Source organism: Pimephales promelas, chromosome 10 (genome assembly GCF_988280905.1).
Source record: "Pimephales promelas chromosome 10, fPimPro1.hap1.1, whole genome shotgun sequence".
NCBI classification, from domain to species: Eukaryota; Metazoa; Chordata; class Actinopteri; order Cypriniformes; family Leuciscidae; genus Pimephales; species Pimephales promelas.
In genome coordinates, this window is record NC_142778.1 from 16297740 (window position 1) to 16323130 (window position 25391).

The window sequence follows — 25391 nt, forward strand, 5'->3', positions numbered from 1 at the left end:
CGAGGGCGGCCGCCCTGACTACGCTGGGGCTGCTGAGCTTGCTGAGGCGGGCGCTGTTGCGGGGTTCTGGCAGGGGGCTCGCGAGGGCGGCCTGCAGAAGTGCTGGCGCGGCGGGGCAGGAACATGTTCATGGCCTGGGTGGCTTTTTGTACCTTGGAGAAGCGGTCGACGATGCCCGTGACGGCAGATCCGAAGAGGCCGGTCGGAGAGATAGGCGCGTTGAGGAAAACAGCGCGTTCTGAATCTCTCATGTCGGCCAGCGTGAGCCACAAGTGTCTCTCAGCGACACAGAGGTTGGCCATATATCTCCCCAGGGCTTGTGCGGCGGCTTTAGTGTCGCGAAGGGAGAGGTCCGTCGCGCTTCTTAAATCCGAAAGGGTGGGCGGGTTCCTACCGCTCTTCGCCATCTCGCACAAGATGTCGCTCTGTAGCACTTGGAGGACAGACATGGAATGCAGCGCTGAAGCGGCCTGTCAGGCGGCGGCGTAAGCGCGGGCATGAAAAGTGGAGGTCGCTCTGCACGCTTTAGAAGGAAGCGTAGGGGAAGACCGCCATCTAGCAGAGGGCGGGCAAAGGTGAGCGGCGACCAGGTCCTCGACGGGCGGCATGGCAGTATATCCCCTCTCGGCGGCTCCGTCCACCGAGCGCAGCAAGGTGGAAACGTCGGAGCGGTTTCGAGCCGAAAGAGGGGCATTCCAGGACTTAGTGAGCTCGTTATGAAGCTCAGGCAGGAATGGTGCAGCCCGGCTGCAGGCGGGGGCCGGGCGCCGGTGCAGGAATTTACCATCCATGCGATTCGGTGGTTGCACGGGGGGAGGCGACCACTCGAGTCCCAGGCGGTCGACGGCCTGCGAGAGGAGACGCAGGAGTTCCTCTTCTATGCCGGCGCGGGTCCCCGCGGACTCTCTCGTCGAAGAATCGATCGACGACCAGTCCTCGCTGTCCGAAGCGTGCAGCGAACAAGAGTCCTTCTCATCCGCGGTGTCGTCGGAGGCGACAGAGCGGCCACTCGGTGGCAACTGCATGTCCGGCTGGGGCGGAGAGGGAGAGCGGTCGGTGGGCGGCAGCAGCGGCCCGCATGGATCCGTAGGGGGCTCCGGCGGCCTCTGGGAGCGGCGTTTCTTCTTCCGCGGCGACGTGAGAGGCGGCGCGGGAGCGGTCTTGACCGCCTGCAGTCGTGCCCGCAGGGAGGACAGAGGCAGGTCTTCGCAGTGGTCGCATCCTCCGTAGGCGAGGGCGAGCTCTGCGTGTTCCACTCCGAGGCAGAGAGCGCAGATGGGGTGGCGGTCTCCTTCTTCGAGTGGAGAGCGGCATGAGCCGCAGAAACGAGGCATCTTGAAAAAGACGCTCGAGCTCTTTTGTGAGGAATATAGTGAAAAGGATACGGTGTCGGACGGCGCTAGCTTGCAGGACGGCTGAAGGTGGCAGACGGCCGGCTTCCTCAGTCTCCGGAGCTCGCTAGAAGGTGCCTTCTTCGACGACGGCGGCTTCTTCCCAGGACAGCGGATGCGTGTAGCTCGCTGAATGATGAAGAATCAACTTCCGAGCCTGGGAGAGCCAGTTTTATACACTGTAGCCACGCCCCTTTCGGCGGGCTCTGACGCAATGAGCGAGCGCCGTCCGCTCATTGGCCGCGGGCTCAGCACTGCTCTCCCATAGGTTCGTGCATTCTCTCTGAGCGAACCAATGAACTGCTAGCTAGCCCCGTTCACGGTCTGCCTCAGAGAGACTGCGTTGACAATGATTACAAAATTATGGAATAATTTTTTGGCTTCAACTTCTCAGCAAAGATGAATCTTTCCCGTAGCGTAAGCTAGCTTACGCAATACGAGAGAACCTCTCGTAAGAGAACTAATCTTTACTCTTTCCGCGGGTCCTGCTATATCGCATGGCACAGCCCAGCAGACAGCACAGATCAGAGTCAGACACTGACGAGTCAACAGCTAACGTCTCGAGACATGAGAAGAGGAGAACAAACCTGATAAATATGAAGTTGCAAAGGAAAGAACGTCTCGGATCAGGAGGTGAGGTGAACTATAACAGGGTCAGACTGCAATAGCCTGAACTGAGACCCAGCAACTAATGAATACAGTTATTTCAGTTGCTTATAATTTGGCTTTGGCTGCATTACCTTATTATTTATGTTATTTTTACAAATGTAATCAAGATTTTCGTAAGTACTAGATGTTTTGGGATATTTAACATGACATTTTAATTATATAATTATGAAATGAACGAAATGACTCGATAAAAGATTCGTTCATTTTACTGAACGAGACTCAAAGATCCGAGTCAGTAAAATGATCGAACTTCCCACCACAAACAAATGCTCTAGAAGTACATTGGTAATAAACACATGCTTAATTATATTTTTAAGAAATATGCTAAACACAAGCATAATTTTAGTGAAGTTTCTTACTTAAAGCTCTTACTTAAAAATATATATTTTTTAGTACTTTGTGTAAGAACATAGCAAAATTATTAAGCTTTTAATGGGTTTAAAATATATGAACTTTATAAACACGTATGCCTACTGCAATATATTTAAAACATGTATGCATTTATCATTTTAATATATATATATATATATATATTTACAATGTACCAACTTGTAATGTATTAGAAACATTTGTCAACTATATTAAGCATTTCAATAAGCATACCTAAAATTACTGATGTTCACTTTTACTTATAAAGGGCTTCTTAAAAGGATGTTGTCCACTGCATGCTACTGTTATGATGCAGCAGACACAAGAGGATCCATTCGCAGCATTTATTAAAGTAGTCAAAACAGGCAGGGGTCAACAACAGCAAACACGGCAATGGAGGCAAGGCAGAGACAAACCAGATACAAGCGAAGGGTCGAGGCAGGCAAAGAGAATCAGAGTCCAGTGAAACAGTCCAGGGTCAGGGCAGGCAGAGAAGGGTCAGCAACGATAAACAATCCACAGGTCAAACACAGGAATCAAACTCAGGAGGATAATGCTCAGAATTGCAACCAACAGTAAAACAAGACTTCGCGGTGAGAGAATGAGAACACAAGGTATCCACCTGTTTCTGCTCTAAACAATGGGCGCCGCCATGACGACGATGCCGGTAGTCAACTTCCGATTTCAGTCTTGTCTATGCTCTTTTGCCATGTGTTTTAGATTGTGTCATCCCTACATCGCTAAACTAAATTTGTTTTTATATTAATATTTGCTGTTTTTCAGACAGCTGCTATAAGAAAAATTGGGCCCGCGGTTCATAGCAACCATGCCTACTGCCTAGTGTGAGTACACCCGCAATTATGCACTTGGTCGAGGTTTATAAAGATCGCGTCTTTTTGACGCAAAGAAATAACTTAAGTCTGTGTGAACGGCGCATCACAAACACGGTTTCAATATAGTTCCTACATGACGTCAAAACATACGGGCAAATTGTCGATTTGGCTGTGGGCAGAACATTAGCTAGATGAAGCTAGGGTGGCCATACGTCCGGATTTTGGCCGGACAGTCCGGATTTTAAGCTCCGTGTCCGGGGCAGCCTCAAGCCGGACACTCATTTGTCCTCCTTTTTGGAGTTGATCTGAATCGGCCCAAAAAAAAAAAAAAAAAAAAACGCTCTAGAATCTTTATTGAGACGCAGCAGCAGCATAGCGTCTAATGCCGTAGATCTCTAGTAAAACACGATTGCAGGGTTGCCAACTCAAATTGAGCCAATTCTCACGCTCTCACGCCACACCCCCGATTTCTCACGCTGAAGTGTGAATCCGGCCGGTCAAATCCCTGAAAGATGAGTTTATCTATAGATCTACCTGATGAGCCACTCGTGATCGATTAGTTTTACCGGAAATAAGTTAAAAAATACACTAATCTAGAGCTTAGCTCCTAACGGCACGGACGCAAAGCCAGGACTGCAGCAAAAGCCCATTCCTCTCTGCACTCTAAGCGTTCTGTTATCACTCCGCTCAAATCCACTACGGGTTTTCCAGTCTCACTCACAGGAAAAAACTGCTCCGTGTTCAATCTAATTTAAAAAAGATAATCTTATGTTTTATTTTTTTATATATCACAAACGTCTGAATTTATAATACTATATGTAATGCTCTGGAAAGTATTCTACATGTTTAATAAATGTTCCAACTGCTTACACAAGGAAACAGTATGGGAAAGCGCACCCAGGTAAAAATAAGTATTTGACAAATTCTACAAACAATCTTAGTTTGCCAACAGTTAATAATAATAATAATAATAATTATATATATATATATATATATATATATATATATATATATATATATATATATAATGGGAATATGAATATTATATGAAATATGAATATGTATATTTAATAACCATACAGATTTTTGAAGGCTGATAAAACATGGCTTGGTGGACATGATGACCCTATGGTGCCAGATTATTTGTTTATTTTTGTATTTCTATTAATTTTATGTATTTATCTTATTACAGTTTTTTTATTCGCTTTGGTACTATTTTCACAAGTAAGGTGTACATTTTCAAAACTCTTAGTACAAAAATCCAAACTGATCACACTTGTAACGCAGCTAGTCATTCTTTCAAAACCTGATGTAATGCTTTCAGTCAGTTGCACATGTTTTCAGTCCACATAATCATTATTTCAAACACAAGATTATTGTAATATGTAATGAGGACATTTGGTTTAATCACTGAAACACAACAATATGATCTTCTTTCAGTTTAGTACTTTTAACAATCAGTTCATCCAACAGCAAACAATGCAAGATGCATACAAGATACATTCATCATGTGTGGTTACATGTAATTTACTTGTAAATATTCATACAAACACACATTTTATTTCTGTAGTTCTCAAAATCCATATACTTTGCTGAATTGAAAATCTATAGGTTTACCAAATGATTAATTGATTAAACATTAAGATCAGTTGGATTAAATAATAGACAAAAGTATTAAACTGAACAAAAAGAGATGCAACTCAAAAGTTTGATAGTAAGAGCTTTATGAAAGGCAGTTACTGTGAATGAAACAATAATGTAGATGAAACAGTTATTTAGTGTTGTGAAAAGGATACTTTGTGATTGTGTGAATTGTACTAACACAGTTGAAAACATGATGAAATGTTTGAAAAAAGTGCACTTTTGATGATCTGTTGTGATATTAGCGCTAAGAGTTTTGAAAATGTACACCTTACTTGTGAAAATAAGTACTTGTGATACTTGTGATAACTTCATCAGTCATGGATTTGTATTTATTTAGATGTTTTGATTTAACTAACTTGCCATATTTTACACTTTCTCTCATTTATAAGTAATATAAGCGCACCTTATTTGGTTTAACAGTTCATAAAGTTTAGTTAAGCTAAAATGCCATTTTCTGTCGATTTCTCGATTTCCACTCATTAGGGCATAATGTTATGTGAGTGTTTTACAGTTCTCTTACGAGAGGTTCTCTCGTATTGCGTAAGCTAGCTTACGCTACGGGAAAGATTCATCTTTGCTGAGAAGTTGAAGCCAAAAAATTATTCCATAATTTTGTAATCATTGTCAACGCAGTCTCTTCTGAGGCAGACCATGAGCGGGCTAGCTAGCGGCTCATTGGTTCGCTCAGAGAGAATGCACGAACCTATGGGAGAGCGGCGCTGAGCCCGCGGCCAATGAGCGGACGGCGCTCGCTTACTGCGTCACAGCCCGCCAAAAGGGGCGTGGCTACAGTGTATAAAGGTCGCTCTCCCAGCTCGTTCGTTGATTCTGTTCATTTCAGCGAGCTACACGCATCCGCTGTTCTGGGAAGAAGCCGCCGTCGTTGAGAAGGCACCGTCTAGCGAGCTCCGGAGTCTGAGGAAGCCGGCCGTCTGCCACCTTCAGCCGCCCAGCAAGCTAGCGCCATCCGACGCGTATCCTTTTTCTTGATTATTCCTAAAAGAGCACGAGCGTCTTTTTAAAGATGCCTCGTAATTCCTGCGGCTCTTGCCGCTCTCCGCTCGAGGATGGAGACCGCCACCCCATCTGCGCTCTCTGCCTCGGAGTGGAACACGCAGAACTCGCCCTCGCCAACGGAGGATGCGACCACTGCGAGGACCTGCCGCTGTCAACCCTGCGGGCTCGACTACAGGCGGTCAAAACCGCTCCAGCGCCGCCTCTTACTTCGCCGCGGAAGAAGAAACGCCGCTCCCAGAGGCCGCCGGAGCCCTCTGCGGATCCATGTGGGCCGCCGCCGCCGCCCACCGACCGCTCTCCCTCTCCGCCCCTGCCGGACTTACAGTTGCCGCCGAGTGGCCGCTCTGTCGCCTCCGAGGACACCGCGGATGAGAAGGACTCTTGTTCGCTGCACGCTTCGGACAGCGAGGATTGGTCGTCGATTGGCTCATCGACGAGAGAGTCTGCGGGGACCCGCGCCGGCATCGAGGAGGAACTAACGCGCCTCCTTTCTCAGGCCGTTAGCCGCCTGGGTCTCGAGTGGTCTCCTCCCCCTGAGCAACCACCGAACCGCATGGATGGAAAGTTCCTGCACCGGCGTCCGGCCCCCGCCTGCAGCCGGGCTGCACCCTTCCTGCCGGAGCTTCACAGCGAGCTCACGAAGTCCTGGAATGCTCCTCTCTCGGCCCGTAATCGCTCTGATGTGTCCGCTTCGCTGCGCTCAGTGGACGGAGCTGCCGAGAAGGGTTATACTGCCATGCCACCCGTCGAGGACTCGGCCGCCGCTCATCTCTGCCCGCCCTCTGCTAGATGGCGGTCTGCTCATACGCTTTCCTTCAAAAGCGTGCAGAGCGACCTCTAACTTTCATGCCCGCGCCTATTCTGCCGCCGGTCAGGCCGCTTCAGCGCTGCATTCGATGTCTGTCCTCCAGGTGCTCCAGAGCGACATCTTGTGTGAAATGGCGAGCAGCGGGAGGCAACCGCCCGTCCTTGCGGATCTGAGAAGCGCTACGGATCTTTCCCTTCGCGCCACTAAAGCCGCCGCACAAGCTCTTGGGAGATGCATGGCCGCCCTCTGTGTCGCCGAGAGACACTTATGGCTCACGCTTACCGACATGGGAGAGTCAGAACGAGCCGCGTTCCTCAACGCGCCCATTTCCCCTACCGGGCTCTTCGGATCCGCCGTCACGGGCATCGTTGACCGCTTCTCCGAGGTTCAAAAAGCGACTCAGGCCATGAACTTGTTCCTGCCCCGCCGCTCGAGTTCTTCGACGGGCCGTTCTCACGAGCCGCCTGCCAGAACCACACAGCAGCGCCCGCCTCAGCAAGCTCAGCAGCCCCAGCGTAGACAGGGCGGCCGCCCTCGCTCTCGCTCAGACAGCCGCCGCAGACAGCCTCCTCCCCGGGGGCCTCGACCCAAGATCACGCTGAAGCCTGATCAACAGAAGTCTGCCTAGCACAGCTGAGAAAAAGACGGCGTTCTCCCGCTGCGGCCGGACCACCGTCAAAGCTTCGCCCTCTGTTAGTCCCCGTCTCACCGCTGACTACAGTAGTGTTTACCGCCACAAACAAGCCGGTTTCCCTGCCCGCTTGCGAGCGACTAAAAGCCGTTTTCACGGCTACCCAGAGAGTTCACAAAAAGAGCATAAAAGCCTCAAGTGTAAAAAATGTGCCCACAACCATGTGCTCACATACACACAAAAGCATTCTATGCCCAGGGTCTCTCGCAGAGCCCATTCTCACGGAGCGTGCACTTTCCGCTCCAGCAGCAGAGAACATAAGCACGCCCACGAGCCCGTGCGCGTGTCCCCCCTCTGCCCGCTCTGTCTCAAGGCCCTTAAACTCCTCTCTGAGTGTAAGTCCCGTTGCCTTCCACATTATAAGCGAGCCCACACCCAGTGTCCAGCCCGCAATGTGCAGCAATCAGGGCGAAATCGCCATTCAACCACTAGTCGTATGCTACAAAGCGTGGGAAGCCATCCCCGGCATCTCCCCGTGGGTTTTAAGCATAATAAAGAATGGTTATCGATTACAGTTTCGTCGCCGCCCGCCACGCTCGCGCGTGCGGCTCGAATCCACTGTCAGCCCGGCTGCTATGAACACGCTTCGCTTAGAAATAGCCAAGCTACTGCAGAAGGGCGCTATAGAGAGAGTCCCGACATCTATGATCGAGTCGGGGTTTTACGGCCGTTACTTTCTGGTCCCCAAGAAAGACGGCGGCCTCAGGCCGATCTTAGATCTCAGGGCTTTGAACAAAGCGCTCATGAAGAGACCGTTCAAAATGCTCACAGTCAGGAAACTCCTCGCGCACGTCCGCCAGGGGGACTGGTTCATCTCTCTAGACCTGAAAGACGCCTATTTTCAGATCCAGATATACCCTCATCACAGGCCATTCCTACGTTTCGCCTTCGAGGGCCAAGTTTACCAGTATGCCGTTCTCCCGTTCGGCCTATCCTTAGCACCCCGTACGTTCACGAAGTGCATGGATACAGCGCTCGCTCCCCTGCGAAGTCAGGGGCTGCGCATACTGAATTATCTGGACGACTGGCTGATTCTAGCAGATTCCCAGACGGAGCTACTGTCGCACCGCACAGTTCTCCTCAACCATCTGGAAGCGCTGGGACTCTCTGTCAACTGGACAAAGAGCTCTCTCCAGCCCAGTCAAACTATTTCGTTCCTCTGAATAGATTTGAACTCTATCACGATGACGGCTCGCTTATCCACACAGCGCGCGCGCCGTGTTCAGCGCCTAGCCGCCTCGTTTCAGATGGGTACCCTTACATCCCTGAAATCGCTTCAGAGGATGCTGGGTCATATGGCTTCAGCCTCCGCTGTGCTACAGCTGGGTCTTCTGCACATGCGCCCCCTTCAATTCTGGTTAAAGAGCCGCGTATCCCACCGCGAGTGGACGACGGGCCGCCAGATGATCAGGATTACTCAGACTTGTGTCACTGCACTGCAGCCATGGGCAGCAAGCGAGTGGTTTCAGAGGGGCGTTACCATGGGAACATTCTCTCGCCGGAAAGTCATCTCGACAGACGCATCCAACTCGGGTTGGGGAGCGGTTTGCGAGGGCTCACCGGCCGCCGGCCAGTGGTCGAGCCACGAGAGTTCCTTACACATAAACTGTCTGGAAATGATCGCGGTCGAGAACGCGCTGCTGTGCTTCCTCCCGCGCATAAACGGTCACCACGTCCTGATTCGCTCCGACAATATGGCCGTGGTATCATACATCAACCGTCAGGGCGGCGTCAGATCCAAGAATCTCTTTCATCTGACACGCCGCATCCTATTGTGGTCCCAGAGTCACCTGCTATCGCTCAGAGCGACGCACGTGCCGGGCCATCTGAACGACGGTCCAGACAGGCTGTCCAGGAACCTGGTCTCCCCCGGAGAATGGTCCCTGCACACTCAAACAGTCCAAACACTGTGGCGCCTATTCGGCAGAGCGGAGATAGATCTTTTCGCGTCAGAAGAGAACGCTCGCTGCCCAATATTCTTTTCAAAGAGCGAGGACGCGCTAGCCCAGGATTGGCCCCGCCGCCCGCTCTATGCTTTTCCCCCGATTTCTCTGCTACCGCAGGTCATTCAGAGAATCAGGGACTCACGCCACTCGGTGCTCCTTATAGCCCCGCGCTGGGAGAATCAGATTTGGTTCCCGGAGCTAACGCGGCTGTCACAGACAGCCCCGTGGCCCATTCCAATCAGAGCAGATCTCCTCACGCAAGCCCGCGGCTCGATCTGGCATCCCCATCCACAGCGCTGGGCGCTTCATGCATGGGTGACCAACGACTACGCGTCGAACTGCCAGAAGGGGTTTTGAACACGATCAAACACGCCAGAGCGGATTCTACCAGAAAGCTCTATGCTGCAAAATGGTCTGTGTTCTCTAAATGGTGCACCGACAAGAATTTGGACCCACGGACGTGCGAGGTTTCGTCTTTGCTTGTGTTCCTTCAGGAGATGCTGGATAAGGGCAGGTCCCCATCCACTCTTAAGGTTTACGTGGCAGCCGTCGCGGCGTTCGCTGAACCCCGGCGCGCCCAGTCTCTGGGCAAAGACGAGCTAATCATCCGCTTCCTCAGGGGAGCCAGAAGGATGAACCCCCCTCGCCCCCCTACGGTGCCGGTCTGGGATCTTTCTATAGTTCTAGAAGCTCTGAAAGCCCCACCGTTTGAACCACTTGAGTCCGTGGAGCTAAAATACCTCTCGTTAAAAACCGTTCTTCTGACGGCTCTCGCCTCAGTAAAACGTGTGGGGGACATTCACGCGCTGTCTTCAAGCGCCGCGTGCCTAGAGTTTGGACCGAGTGACTCCATAGTCATTCTAAAGCCTAGACACGGTTATGTTCCAAAAGCGATTGGTACCCCTTTCAGGGCGCAAGTCATCTCTCTATCGGCGCTGCCTGCATCCGATAGCGAACGTGACGCTGACCGCCTCTGCCCGGTTCGGGCTATCAGAGTGTACACTACACGCGTTGCCGCGTTCAGACGCTCGGAGCAGCTGTTTGTGTCGTTCGGTGGCCGCACCAAGGGACTAGCCGCCTCGAAACAGACCCTATCCAGGTGGATAGTAGACGCGATTGCCTCTGCTTATGCCGCTAAAGACCTGCCTTGCCCTCTGGGCATCAGGGCTCATTCCACCAGAGGCATGGCCTCATCGTGGGCATGGTCCTGCGGGATTTCCATTCACGACATTTGTGTGGCTGCGGGATGGGCCTCCCCCTCCACCTTTGTCAGATTTTACAACTTGGAAGTTCCAGCCTTACAGGCGAAAATTCTGGCGGTCTAGTACTCACAGCCCTCCTATAGAAGCCGCACTATCGGGAGTTCCATCACACCGGCTCACCCCTTGTGTTCCCCTATGTGCTTATGCATTAGCCCACACATCACGGCCCGCCTTCGCCGGCCGCCTTGGGCGTTTTTGCACTAGATAGTAACGGCCGCTATGCTGGCCGCCGTATTATCTTCATCCACTTATAGATTCCCCCGGTGTTCCCCTGGGATGCTTAGTGGTTACTTAGCGCGCACGGCGTTGACCAGGTGTTCCCGTAGCGTAAGCTAGCTTACGCAATACGAGAGAACCTCTCGTAAGAGAACGAATCGGTTACCTAACGTAACCTCGGTTTTCTCTAGATGAGGGAACGAGTATTGCGTTCCCGGCCGTGCTTGCGCCAATAGCGTTTCGCTTCATGCTACAGAATCAACGAACGAGCTGGGAGAGCGACCTTTATACACTGTAGCCACGCCCCTTTTGGCGGGCTGTGACGCAGTAAGCGAGCGCCGTCCGCTCATTGGCCGCGGGCTCAGCGCCGCTCTCCCATAGGTTCGTGCATTCTCTCTGAGCGAACCAATGAGCCGCTAGCTAGCCCGCTCATGGTCTGCCTCAGAAGAGACTGCGTTGACAATGATTACAAAATTATGGAATAATTTTTTGGCTTCAACTTCTCAGCAAAGATGAATCTTTCCCGTAGCGTAAGCTAGCTTACGCAATACTCGTTCCCTCATCTAGAGAGAACCGAGGTTACGTTAGGTAACCGATTCGTTATATGTCTATATAACTGTTGTAATTTTGCTTTTGTTCAGAAAATGACGTGGATGGAGAAACGGTGGACTGTGGACTCACTGAAGCCATGGTTGGCTACCTGTTTGATGGTTCCTTCAAAAAGCAGCTAAAATTTCAACAATTTGTTCGCCGATACAAGGAGAATGAGACCATTGTTGTATTAGAGCCGGTACCAGTCGAAGTTGCTCAGTCTACGGAAGAACTCCAGCCTCATACATTCACTGTTCAGAGGTAAGAGCAGCATTACGAGGCTCCCGTTTTGGTAAATGTGTTTAAAAAAATTTGCTCATCTGGGCTTTTGTTGGATGGGTGAATATTTTATTTTTTAAATAACCAAATTTAAAAGTTGAGACTGTTTCCGAAAGTAAGCTTGTCTGTCAGTGTGTTGTCAGTGTCCTCTCTGCTCCAATGTATTTTTCACTGCGTGAGAACATGATGTGGCATGAGAGGCGTGGCTTGTCGGACATAGCAACAGTATCTAAAGGGGGCTGGTCTTTTGCAAATAGTCAATTGGTAACTGATGTATTGATATTGTGTTGCAGTGGTGAAGCATCTCACAGGAGACTACCCCTTGTGACTGTCATTCCAACCTTTCCCAAAGATCTCCAGGCGAGGCTTGACACCAAGGAACTGTGTCACACAATTCCAAAAATACGCAACAAAATAATTAGAACGTTGTATGAAATGATGGCAGAATACACCCTGTAAGTATAACAATTATTACCACCTCTGCTACTTCAACTGTACTACTTGAAATCAATGTACAATTTATGTAGACCATTAGACAACCAAAAGATTAATTTTGTTTTTTTTCTGCTTTTGTGCTAGGTATCCAACTAATAGAGACTATATTCAAGTTGCCAAGGCACTGGTTGTGAAATACCCTTTCCTGAGAGATAAGGAGGTCAATGGCTATGTAAGTTGCATTGTTTTTAAGCCATTGATTTATCGGTTTACGAAATCCTCAATATATTGTTACTTGTGACTTTTTGGCATGTTCCAGAAAGTAAATATAGTGTTCCCTATCGAGGGAACTCAACACTGCGTCGATAAAATCGACTCTTTGGGGACGCTCCCTAAGCGTGCGCCTCTGAAGTATGAATGAAACTAATCCAATCCTGATTGGTGTTGCGTCGTGACGTAACATGTGACGGCATACCCGGAAGTATAAAAGTGACGCTGTCACAACACACACTAGCTTTCGCTCTTCAGCAAGCGCTTTATGTTGAAACTGTCTGTCTTATTTGGTGTTGTTTGTCTTATTATTGAAAGAAAGTATGGCCAGTGAACAATTCAAGAGGTGTGTGCATCCCTGTCCTCGTTACATCACGGGTGGGGACGCACACTCTCTCTGTGTGTATTGTTTGGGAGTGCAGCACGCACGGGCAGCTCTCGAGGGGGCTGCTTGTGAAATGTGTGAGGCTTTGCCTATTAGAGTGCTGCGCTCCCGGCTGGCGTGCTTTGACGAGCACGGTCAGGCTCGCGTTCCCCAGGGTTCCGGTCCCGCATATGTCGAGGCGATGCGGCGACTGAGATCCTGGGGTTCGCAGCGGGATCTGGCGGAGGAGAGTGAGAATGCTGAGGCATTTTCTCGCTCGCCATCGGCTGATCCCGCAGCCTCTGAGAGTGGTGTGGGAGCCCGCGCTGCGGTTTCTCCTACCCGCGATCAGGTCCCGGTGCTTGAGCTGTCTACTTCTGAGGAAGGGGACGTGCTCAGCATCGATGCGGACGACCGTGATCTCAGCACGCCATCACGCGGCCTGGGTTATGAGGAGCTGGTGGAGGTTGTGACACGCGCTGTGGCCAGACTAAACATCAGCTGGCCACAACATGAGCAGGAAACGCAAGTCACCAGTAAAATGGACGAGCGTTACCTGCAGCGCAGGTCACAGCCTCACCGCCGGGGTCTGCCGTTTTTCCCTGATCTCCATAAAGAGATCTCGAGAACGTGGGAAAGACCGCATTCGTCCCGTATTTCGAGTCCCAATGTAATAGATTACAGAAATGTTATGGGGGCTCGAGATATGGGATATGGGAAGATGCCGAAGGTGGAGGAGGCTTTAGCGAGCTATCTCTCTCCCAAATCGGCGTCTTCCCTAAAGACCCCGGTGTTGCCTAGTAAGCCCTGCAGAGAGACATCTGCATTGGTGGGCAGGGCTTACATGGCGGCGGGTCGGGCTGGTTCGTGTCTGCACTCAATGGCGATTTTGCAGGCATACCAGGCCGACCTCCTGAAAGATTTGGATGAGGGGGAGGGGCCTACTCCTGAAGATGTCGCGGAGTTGAGGAAGGCCGCAGATTTGTCTCTCCGGGCCACTAGGGAAGCGGCCAGCGCTATTGGCCGCTCTATGGCGGCCATGGTGGCCACGGAGAGGCATCTGTGGCTGAACTTATCCGGTATTAAAGAAAAGGATAGGTCCTTCCTGCTGGATGCGCCGCTTTCGGCTTCTGGCCTGTTCGGCGACGCCGTTAATTCGGTTGTCGACAGGTTTCAGGAGTCGAGAAAACAATCTGCGGCGTTCCAGCAGTACCTCCCCCGGAAAGCGAAGGCCAAATCTAGTAGGGGGGGGCAAAGCAATCAGCCCCAGCCATCAGCCAGCTCCTCCCACAGGGCAGAGCAGAAGGAGAGCGTTTCCTCTAGAGCCCCCCCTCCGGGGTCTTGGCAACAGAGGAGACGCTCCCAAAAACCGAAGTCCTCCAGCCAGAGGGGCGACCTGAGGGACGTCATTCAGGCTAAGAGGACTTCGGAAAAGAGGTCCTAGCCCAGGCAGGACTTCAGAGGGCTGCCCCCTCCGCAGTGAGACAACCGAGGTTGTTCTCACAACGGGGCCCTCTAGGAAAAGATGCAGGTCCGCCGTTAACAGCGCTTCGGGCCGCATCAATTTCCAGCGAAAAGACACCAGAGGCCAGCCTCGAGAGGCTGGTACCCTTAGCAGATTTTGTAGAGGGATGGTATCATCTTCCCAACATATCTCCATGGGTCCTGCAGATAATACGAGTTGGGTACAGACTGCAGTTCGCGCACCACCCCCCCAAGTTCTCTGGGGTGGTGCTCACTGCGGTGGTCCCAGAGCAGGCTCAGGTGCTGGAACAAGAAGTACAGACTCTGCTGTCGAAAGGAGCCATAGAACGTGTTCTTCCGGTAGACAGGGAGTCCGGGTTTTACAGCCGGTACTTTATAGTTCCAAAGAAGGATGGGGGGTTAAGGCCAATTTTGGATCTCAGGGTGTTGAACCGGTCTCTGAGAAAGTTCAAATTCAGAATGCTGACCATTCCAACAATCGTGAGTCAAATCAGATCCGAGGACTGGTTTGTCACGATAGATCTGAAAGACGCCTATTTTCACATCTCCATCCTTCCTTGTCACAGGAGGTACCTGAGGTTCGCTTTCGGGGGCGAAGCATACCAATATCGGGTTCTTCCGTTCGGCCTAGCACTCTCTCCCCGCACATTTACCAAGTGTATGGACGTGGCCCTTGCTCCACTGAGACTTCAGGGGATTCGCGTATTGAATTATCTCGACGACTGGCTTATTTTGGCCCAGTCTCGGGAGATGGCAGTTCGGCATCGAGATGTCGTTCTTGGCCATATTCAAAAATTGGGGTTAAAGGAACACTCCGACTTTTTGGGACTTTAGCCTATTCACCTTACCCCCCAGAGTTAGATAAGTCCATACATACCTTTTTCATCTCCGTGCGTGCTATAAGTCTGTTTGACGCACCCACCGCTAGCCTAGCTTAGCACAAAGACTTGATGTGACTGGTTGCAGCTTTCATACTGATCCAAATGAGTGGCAAAATAACGCAAACGTTTTCCTATTTACATGTTGTGATTTGTATAGTCACATAATGTACAAATAACAAAGTCAAATGAGACACAGACATCTTTTAACCGTATAAAACCTGGGAACTATTCTCTGAAGGCGAAGCACTGCTACTTTGACGGCGTAATAACCGCATCACCGGAGACACGCCGTGGTGAGGAGCGGAGAGTTCGCTCGGTGTTTGGGTAATAGAGTCAGCAATTTATAAATAGTAAAAGCGTAGTTTAGAGTCATGGGTTTTCCCTCTATTGTAAATAGCTGCGACAGTAAACAGGGGAGGTAATACCATGTTTCACAGAATTCCAACTAAAAACGCTGACTGGATGAAGAAATGGCTTACTTACTCTGGATATTTATCCAAACACACCTAAGATTATCAAGGGACATTACGTTTGCTCGGTACATTTCAAGGAGGACGAATATTTTGAAAAAATGGAATTTGCCACACGGACCATAATGTGCTGAAGGATACGGCCATCCCATCGATAGCACAGACAGGAGGACAAGTGGATCACCTGCGGCTGAGGTAAGTGCTCCGTTATGTTTTTAGATGACCTACTGTAACAGTGCCTTTAGCCAGATCTAATGTAACGTTAGTGACACTATTATATGATTAGGGTATGAATATGTTTTTATCTTGATGCGGTGCGGACGCGCTTGAAAAAAAAACGAGCGCGTTTACCGCGTTGAACTTGCACCCTGGGCGCGGCGCGCCTAGTAGCCTAAATTTGAAATAACCATGGAAATAACGAACTTGAACGTGCAAAAGGGTACGATAGGCTGTGAGTTCATTGTGCAAAAACAATTTGTGCTATTACTTTCGCCTTATTCTATCCTATAGTAATGCAATACTGTATATTATATAGGCAAATGTATTTACTGTTGAATACATTTGGTTCAGCTAATAAATTGCATTTAAAATATATTGATTCCTGTAATAATAATTATTTATTCATGTGATATTTATAAATCTGGGTGCGTTTTTGGTTGGAAATCAATGAAACATGGTACTGTATTACCTGGTCTCCCCTGTTTATTGTCACAGCTCATACAATAAAGCAAACACCCATGATAAACCTTGCTTTTCTATCTAACGTTAGTAATTGCTGACTCTTTATTCCAACGCTGAGCGAAGCGAACTCTCTGCTCCTCGTCACGGTGCGTCTCAGGTGATTGTTATCACTCTGCCCAAGTAGCAGTGCTTCCCCTTCAGAAAATATAGTATTTATACGGTCAAAAGATGTCTGTGTCTCATATGGCCTTGATATTTGCACACTCTGTGACTATACAAACCACAACATGTAAATAGGAAAACATTTGCGTTATTTTGTCACTCATTTGGATTAGTATGAAAGCTGCAACCATTCACATCCAGTCTTTGTGCTAAGCTAGGCTAGCGGTGGGTGCGTCAAACAGACTTATAGCACGCACGGAGATGAAAAAGGTATGTATGGACTTATCTAACTCTGGGGGGTAAGGTGAATAGGCTAAAGTCCCAAAAAGTCGGAGTGTTCCTTTAAGACTCAATTTGAAGAAGAGTGTGCTAGAACCGTCCCAGGGCACGATCTTTTTGGGAGTCGTGTGGAACTCGATTACAATGCAGGCACGTATGTCTCCCGCACGTATCGAGTCAATTCTGGCGATGGTGTCCAGGGTGAGGCTAGGTCAGGCCGTCACTGTGAAACACTTTCAAAGGATGCTGGGCCTCATGGCAGCGGCATCCAACATTATTCCTCTGGGCCTCCTTCACATGAGGCCCCTCCAGTGGTGGTTGAAGACCAAGGGGTTCTCACCCAAAGGAAATCCGTTCCGTATGATCAGAGTAATGGCTCTTTCAGACTGCACGATTTTCAAAGTAGTCAGGTCGCTGCTCTTTTCACACTGCATGACTATCTTGGCCAGCATTCAGTCGCTGCTGTGTTCAACACTGGACGATGGATCGGCGACAGAAGGTTTCACACTGCATGACTTTAGAAAAATCGCCGACAGACTCTGTCTAGCACGCTGCACGCAAACTACATTTCACAACAAACACGCGTGAGATATGAAAAGGAAACAACGCGCGACACCACACGTGCAAGACCGGAGTTCTCACGTGAGACTTTTTTTTTCGACCCGGTTGTGGTACAGCTGGTGAAACAGACACGAGTGCTCCTGCCAAATTTCTACTAATTTTTCTTCCATTTATTGTGTCCAAATAGACCGAAAAGAAGCTTTTTTTGTTGAAACAATGCCATATCATGTTGATATGATCTATAACTCCTCCCCGAACTCCCTGCTGCTCTGTATCTTGCTCTCTCACTGGCTGCCGGTGATCGCCGATGTAGTTTTCAGTCAAAACACTTTTCACACAGCAGGATTTTGAATCGCCGACAGGTCCAGATATTTAGCATGCCAAATATCTCACGGGCGTCGGCGACTCGTCGGTGATTCTCTCAGTTCGCGTCTTTGTTCATTCACACTGCGTGATTGTCACTCGCGTGAACGAGCGCCGATTTGCCTGTGATTTCGGGCATTTGTCGGCGATTTCTCAAAACCTGTCGGCGAGCCAAAATCGTGGCTAAAATCATGCAGTCTGAACTCGGCATAACGCGCAAGTGCCTTCAGTCTCTGCAAATATGGAAGAAGCTTTGGTTCCTATCCCAAGGGCCAGTGTTGGGGGTGTCATGTCGCCGGGAAACCGTTTCGACAGACGCCTCCCTTACGGGCTGGGGCGCGGTCATGGACGGCCGCTTTACCAGGGGTCTGTGGCAGGACCATCATCGCACTTGGCATATAAATTGCCTGGAGATGATGGCGGTATTCAAGGCTTTGAGGAGCTTCCTCCCAGACATCGAGGGTCGCCACGTCCTTATACGGACGGACAATACGTCAGTGGTGGCCTATCTGAACCGACAGGGGGGACTCAGATCGCGCCCTCTGTGCAAACTGGCGCATCAGATTATCCTTTGGTCCCAGGGAAAGATATTGTCAATAAGGGCAATGTATATCCCAGGGGTTCAGAATCGGGGAGCAGACATCCTGTCGAGGCAGGGGCTGAGGCCCGGGGAATGGAGACTTCATCCGGATGTGGTGAAGTCGATATGGGAGAGGTTCGGACCGATGGAAGTGGATCTGTTTGCGTCTCGAGAGACGTCCCACTGTCCACTTTGGTTCTCCCTCTCACATCCAGCCCCGCTGGGGTTGGATGCCATGGTACAGGCTTGGCCGAGGCTTCGCCTGTATGCTTTCCCCCCGATCGCTCTGCTCCCAGGGGTCCTGGAGAGGGTCCGTCAAGAGGGCATCAGTCTACTTCTGGTTGCCCCGAGATGGCCGACACGAGTATGGTTCTCGGATATAATATCACTCCTCATAGCTCCGCCATGGCCGATTCCTCTGAGGAGGGATCTATTGTCTCAGGCGGAGGGCACAATCTTCCACCCTCGCCCAGAGTTGTGGAAGCTGTGGGTCTGGCCTCTGAGGGGGTTCAGTACCTAAATGCTGGCTTATCAGCTGAGGTGGTTGAAACCATACTTAGCTCTAGGGCCCCATCTACCAGGAGATTATATGGCCTCAAGTGGAAGGTGTTTCACACTTGGTGTGGAGAACGAAGGTTGGATCCAGTAAACTGCCCAGTGGCTTCAGTTCTGGAATTCCTTCAGGATCGTTTCTCTGCGGGTCTCTCCCCGTCCACTCTTAAGGTGTACGTGGCTGCCGTTTCGGCTTTCCACGCGCCAGTAGATGGTGGACCTCTGGGGAGGCACCAATTGGTCATTAGGTTTCTCCGTGGTGCTTGGAGGATGAGGCCGGCGATCAGGTCCAGGGTGCCTGCCTGGGATCTGCCAATAGTTCTGGAAGGGTTGTCCCTCGCTCCCTTCGAACCTTTAGAGTCGGCTTCGCCTAAGGACTTAACGCTGAAAATGGTCTTTCTCTTAGCGATTACCTCTCTTAAGAGGGTGGGAGATCTCCAGGCCCTGGCGGTAACGCCAGCTTGCTTGGAGTTTGCCCCTGGCAAAGTAAAGGCCTTTTTGCACCCGAGTCCGGGCTACGTGCCTAAAGTTCCTTCGAGTACGGCTCGCTCTGTAGTCCTTCAGGCATTCCATCCTCCACCTCATGTGTCGGCGGGAGAAGAGAGGCTTCACTTGCTCTGCCCCGTCAGAGCTTTGAGTGTATACTTGGAAAAGTCTGCTTCTTGGAGAAGATCTGACCAGTTGTTAGTATGCTTTGGGTCACCTAAGAGGGGGCTCCCGGCGACCAAACAAACTATAAGTAACTGGATTGTCCAGGCTATTACTGAGGCTTACAAGGTGCGTGGGGTTCCTTCACCTTTGGCCTTAAGGGCTCACTCGACTAGAGGCATGGCTTCCTCTAGGGCCCTTCTGTCGGGAGTACCTCTGCAGGAGATTTGTGAGGCAGCCGGCTGGGCTACCCCGCATACTTTCATCAGGTTTTACAGTCTCAGCCTTCCCAGTACGCCCGGTGCACACGTACTCGGCCCTTGCTGAGTGCCTAATCAGTTTCACTCTGGGGCGGGTCTGTTCGGTGCGTGGCCTAGTGGGTACTCGTTCCCCAAAGAGTCGATTTTATCGACGCAGTGTTGAGTTCCCTCGATAGGGAACGTCTCGGGTTATGACTATAACCCTTGTTCCCTGAGAAGGGAACGAGACACTGCGTCGTGTTGCCACGCCCCCTTTTCAGACCCTTGAGCGTCTTGCTTCATCGCGAGGCTAGTGTGTGTTGTGACAGCGTCACTTTTATACTTCCGGGTATGCCGTCACATGTTACGTCACGACGCAACACCAATCAGGATTGGATTAGTTTCATTCATACTTCAGAGGCGCACGCTTAGGGAGCGTCCCCAAAGAGTCGATTTTATCGACGCAGTGTCTCGTTCCCTTCTCAGGGAACAAGGGTTATAGTCATAACCCGAGACGTTTTTTACTAGCACACCTGGCACATGTCCCTAAAAAGGAAGTTTAAAGCAGAATGCGCACCACTCGTCAGCGACAGTGAAGTCAGAAAGCTGAAAGAGAAGTTTGGCCATACAAAACAGCCCAGATCCACCAGTGCATCTACAAGTTTGTGTCGAAAGTCAGCGAGTGTACCATATGTAAGCCCACTGCCATGTACATCATTTATTTTTTTCAAGATTCGCTTTTACTTTTTTATTTAGTGCAGGTAGTATAAGGCAGATATTACTGACATTTAAATCTTTCACTGACTGAACATTAGGTCTCATTGTTCATGCAATGTTAATTTATTTTTTATTAATCTAAAAAAAACCTTGTTGTTCAATGAGTGTGCAAACTGTTTGCATAATGTCATTTTCTGTCAATCTAAAAATGATCTGTTTCTGTTGTTCTGACAAAGGAAACTTGTGTTGGGGAGGATTCAACATCTGTTGAGGCCCATGTGAATGTGCTTCAAAATGAGTATCGGAAGACATATCCAGATATGTTGACTGGTAAAGACCGCATGACACGAACGTTCTCCTGGAGGCATCGAGAAACATGGCAGGAATGTCTGTGGAGGATGTACTCAAAAGATACCCATTCTTAAGAATGCCTGTTGGAGTGAGTATTGTAAAAACACCTGAATGTTGCAGGGAAGCAATATATTAATATTTTGGAAATTATGAAATTGTCACTGAAAACAAGGAAAATACACATTTCTGAAAATATCTTCTCAAAGCTACAGTATAGAAACCTAATGCTTTTCAGTGATAAGAATGAAGTATGTTAATCATGTCTTTGTGTATATTTTACAGTTTTTTGATGAGGTTGACCGAATGTATTCAACAAGCAGCTTCTGCCATCGCTTCAGAGAGGGTTTTGCGAGTGTTCTGCCTAATGTGCTGAAACTTGCCAAGATCAAAACCCCACTAGCAAAAGAGTACACCGAAGCAAGACAAGATGCCCTGGCTGAAGATATACCAGGTAGAGACCGTTCCCTTGCTAGTGAACCTCACAATATTATCTGTAATTTACTTAACCACATTGCAAAATATTTTTGATTGTGAATGTAAGATTTTTCCAATATTTCAGGAATTGATTTGAGGGCTGGGTTAATCCTCTTGCCATCCATCTTCAGAGATAAGATTGAACACTACGTTACTGTAGAGGTAAGCTTCTGAATTCGGGTTGTGACAATAGTATCGTAAATCGACGGTAGTCCGAGATCACGCCCTTGACGATATCATTATGATAATTGGCTTGTATACCTATTATTCTATTAAATTAATATATGGCTATCTGAAACAAATCGTAATTGTGTTGCAGAATTTGAGGTATCGGCGAGTATCGTATCGCTGGCTGCGAGAAACGATGTCATGTTGTAATGAACAGTCCGATTTACACCCTTAACTAACAACACTAAAAACAATTCAATTACAAAATATTAATATCATTAAAATTAAATAGGCCTAATGAGTCTAGTTCATAAACACGCCACAAATCTGTCATTTGTGAAAATAGAAAGAAGCTTAAAAAATAACTTGACAGAACTTTTTTTTTAACTGTCATTAATGCAGGTCCACGAGAAATAAGCCAATTAAGATGGTTGCTATAGGCTAAAGTAACCGTTAAAATACATCCATTGTCTTTGAGAGAACACGCTGTTAGTACAGTGACAGATTCTGAAAGCTCAGTCCCTTTCTGCTTTAAATTTCAGCCATCTACAGTATATACAGTGACATTTCCAATAAAAGGTTTCCAATTAAATCCACCTTATGATTAATTGTAAAATCATCTTGTTTCAGAACTTCATGTAATATTTTATTGTGCTGTACTATTTTTAGCCCATCTGTTACAAATCTTAAAATATTGGTTTTAGAGAACCCGCATAACATGAACTTTACATATTAGCCTTCTAATTGCTATAGCAGTTCTGCACTGTATTTAGCTTTACTGTCTATGCCATGAAATAGGCTGTAACAAAACTATGCCAAGTGCTTGCAATAAAAATGCCAAAACTAAATTTACGTTTGTTTATTTGAATTTGAAAATCTGTTTTCTTTTATGTAGGGAGACCCTGCTTCACCATTTCCAACCATACAACTGATGGATAAAGACTGGAAAACGGCGATCATTGGAAGAGGGCTCAGTGTGGTGAATGTAGATGGAATAGATGTGTGCCAGTGCACCAGCCTTGATGAAGCCTTCATAACAGCCTTCTGTATGTACTTTACTTTCAACATTGCATATCTACCACACCTGAAAAACACACTGACTTTCCTTCAGAGGCGCATTGTCAAAATTGTGGAAGAGGGAGACAAACCACTGCCAGTGACTTTACTCCGTATGATAAACCTTTTGTATTAAGTTTATCATCATGCCTCAACTGTACCATTGCCCAAAGTGCACTCGAAGGACATTCACTCTTGTGAAGTTAATCCAACATGTTGGAGTTGCACATGCACATGAACCAAATTTTAGTATCACCTGTGGTATAGATCAGTGCCAATCAACTTTTTCACGATTCCATTCTTTTAGAAAACATGTTTACAGGAAGCACAGATGCTTCGTTTTTGGAAAATCTACTAACATAAATGACTGCCCCAGTGAAGAGTCAGCAGTACAGCAACACGGCTTGAACCTAGATCAGCAAAATTCTGAGTCGGATCCAAATTCTTCTGATCCTCAAATAGTAATGCCACTTTTAGATAAACAATTAGAAGATTTCAGAGATAATCTATTTGGATTCTGTGGTGAGCAGGACGGCCGAGGGACGTGAGAGAAAGTCGCGAGGCCGGTGTTGCGATTGCTAATGAGCAGCACCTGCGAAGCACACCGATCTCGCATCTCTCACGAAGGAGCGGAGCCATAAAGGGGGAGCGACGGAGTGGATGATCGAGAGAGGAACAGGCCTGCTTTTGTTTGTGTTTTATATTTTATTTGGTAAGCCAGCAGTCGTCCGCGAGGGGCTGCTGGCCGGTATTTTATATTTTATTTTCGGTAGCCAGCAGTCGTCCGTGAGGGGCTGCTGGCAGGTATTTTGTTTGTTTATTTTGTTTAAATAAAGTTTTATTTTTCATTATTATCCGGTTCCTGCCTCCTTCTTCCCTGAACTTTGTTACATTGGTGCCAAAAACCCGGGAAGAGGGAGGAACGCGCTGTCCGAGGGTCCTCGCCGCTGTGGGGAATCCGCGGTGCCATCGAGCATGGTGCGCGAGTCGCCGCCGCTCGCCGTGGGCCGGAGCCTGCTGCCGTCCGCCGCAGATGGGGAGGAGCAGGGAGCGGGGGACTCGCGGCCATGGACGCTCGAGGTGGGGCGCTGGGGTGAGTTGCCGGTGGGACGCCCGAGCTTGCCGCCGACCGCCTGGGAATGGAGGGGCGGCTGCCTTCCGGGAGGGAGAGGAGGAGTCACCGCCGCTCGCCGTGGGCCGGAGCCTGCTGCCATCCGCCAGTGAAGGGGAGGAGCAGGGAGCGGGGGACTCCTGCCGTCTGCCCAAGGCACCCGAGGAGCCGTCGCCGTCCACCGGGGGCAGGGGAGCGTCGAGGCGTTCACCGAGGGCCATCCAGCGTCGCCGCCGGGCACCGCGGAGGAGATCGCCCAGCTGGTGAGGGACAAGATGGCAGCGCGTTGTGGGAGCCGGACAATTTATTTATTTATTTTTTTTTTCCTCTCTCCCCTCTCTCGTGTCCGTCGCTCCTCAGGCTTCCGTCTCCGTTTCCCTCGGCTCGTCGATCCATACCCCCCAGGGATCGCCGCCGCCGGGGGGGAAGTAGGCACAGTCTCGGGTGTACGCCCTGGCCTGTGAGGGGTGATGGGGGTATGTGGTGAGCAGGACGGCCGAGGGACATGAGAGAAAGTCGCGAGGCCGGTGTTGCGATTGCTAATGAGCAGCACCTGCGAAGCACACCGGTCTCGCATCTCTCACGAAGGAGCGGAGCCATAAAGGGGGAGCGACGGAGTGGATGATCGAGAGAGGAACAGGCCTGCTTTTGTTTGTGTTTTATATTTTATTTGGTAAGCCAGCAGTCGTCCGCGAGGGGCTGCTGGCCGGTATTTTATATTTTATTTTCGGTAGCCAGCAGTCGTCCGTGAGGGGCTGCTGGCAGGTATTTTGTTTGTTTATTTTGTTTAAATAAAGTTTTATTTTTCATTATTATCCGGTTCCTGCGTCCTTCTTCCCTGAACTTTGTTACAGATTCATTCTAAAATGCAGAGAGAAAAACCTTCTACATTTGTCAGTTCAACAAGACATTGCTGATGATGTCAAATTTCTCTTTTGTTTTTTCAAAGATAACTATGATTCTTTTATTTCTTATCATCTTGAAAAAAGTGGTTTTGATATTTCAAAGTGCCCTGAACTTCAGCAGGTTTTGCACTCATCTGATTTATTTGATAAAGCCTTTGAGGTGGTTCATTCCCCGCATATGATTAAAGAACACTGTAAAGCCAAGATGGACTACACTGAGCCTGTACACAACACACTGAGAGGCCCTTCAGGGCACAAAATAGAAACCTATTGCTATGTTCCCATTTCTGAAGTTTTAAAAAAAAAATACTGTTCTCATGAAGATGTCTGGAATCAAATACAGTCTGAAAATGACAAGGTCCAAGATGAACTGTTTTTGATGGACAATAAGGATGGACTTTATTTTAAGGAACATTTGTTTTTTTAGAGAACATCCAGATGCCTTAAGACTTCATTTTTTTATGAAGATGAATTGGAAATAGTTAACCCTTTAGGTTCTAAGAGAGCGAAGTATAAGTTGTGTGCATTTTACTACACGGTTGGAAATGTAGGTGGAAAGTATCGATCTCACCTTAAGCATATTCACTTGGCTCTGCTGGTTCGTTATTCACATTTGAAAGAGTTTGGTATGGACGTCATATTAAAACCATTGATAGATGACCTCAAACAGCTGTCAACTGAAGGCATCACTGTAACTGTCTGTGGAACAGAACACAAAGTTTATGCTGCTTTAGCAACGGTTTCTGCTGACAATCTGTCATTGCATATGATTGGTGGCTTCCGCATGTGTTTTAACTCCGGCCGAATTTGCCGTTATTGTATGGGAACACATTCAGAAATTAATCAAAAATTCCAGGAAGATAGTTTTGTTCTGAGAACGACTGAAGTCCACCAATATCATCTCCAGTGTGTCCAGCATAACC

General features: G+C 48.9%; 1 pseudogene across 1 annotated transcript; it reads left to right on the top strand.

The window, feature by feature from the left end:
• Nucleotides 1–218: 218 nt before the first annotated feature.
• On the top strand, nt 219–24376 carry LOC120488647 (sterile alpha motif domain-containing protein 3-like; annotated as a pseudogene). The gene is made up of 9 exons (XR_016145426.1): nt 219–3271; nt 11488–11698; nt 12010–12171; nt 12296–12383; nt 20215–20379; nt 20640–20842; nt 21037–21205; nt 21314–21390; nt 22292–24376. The product of XR_016145426.1 is annotated as a sterile alpha motif domain-containing protein 3-like (transcript).
• The last annotated feature ends 1015 nt before the right edge of the window (nt 24377–25391 follow it).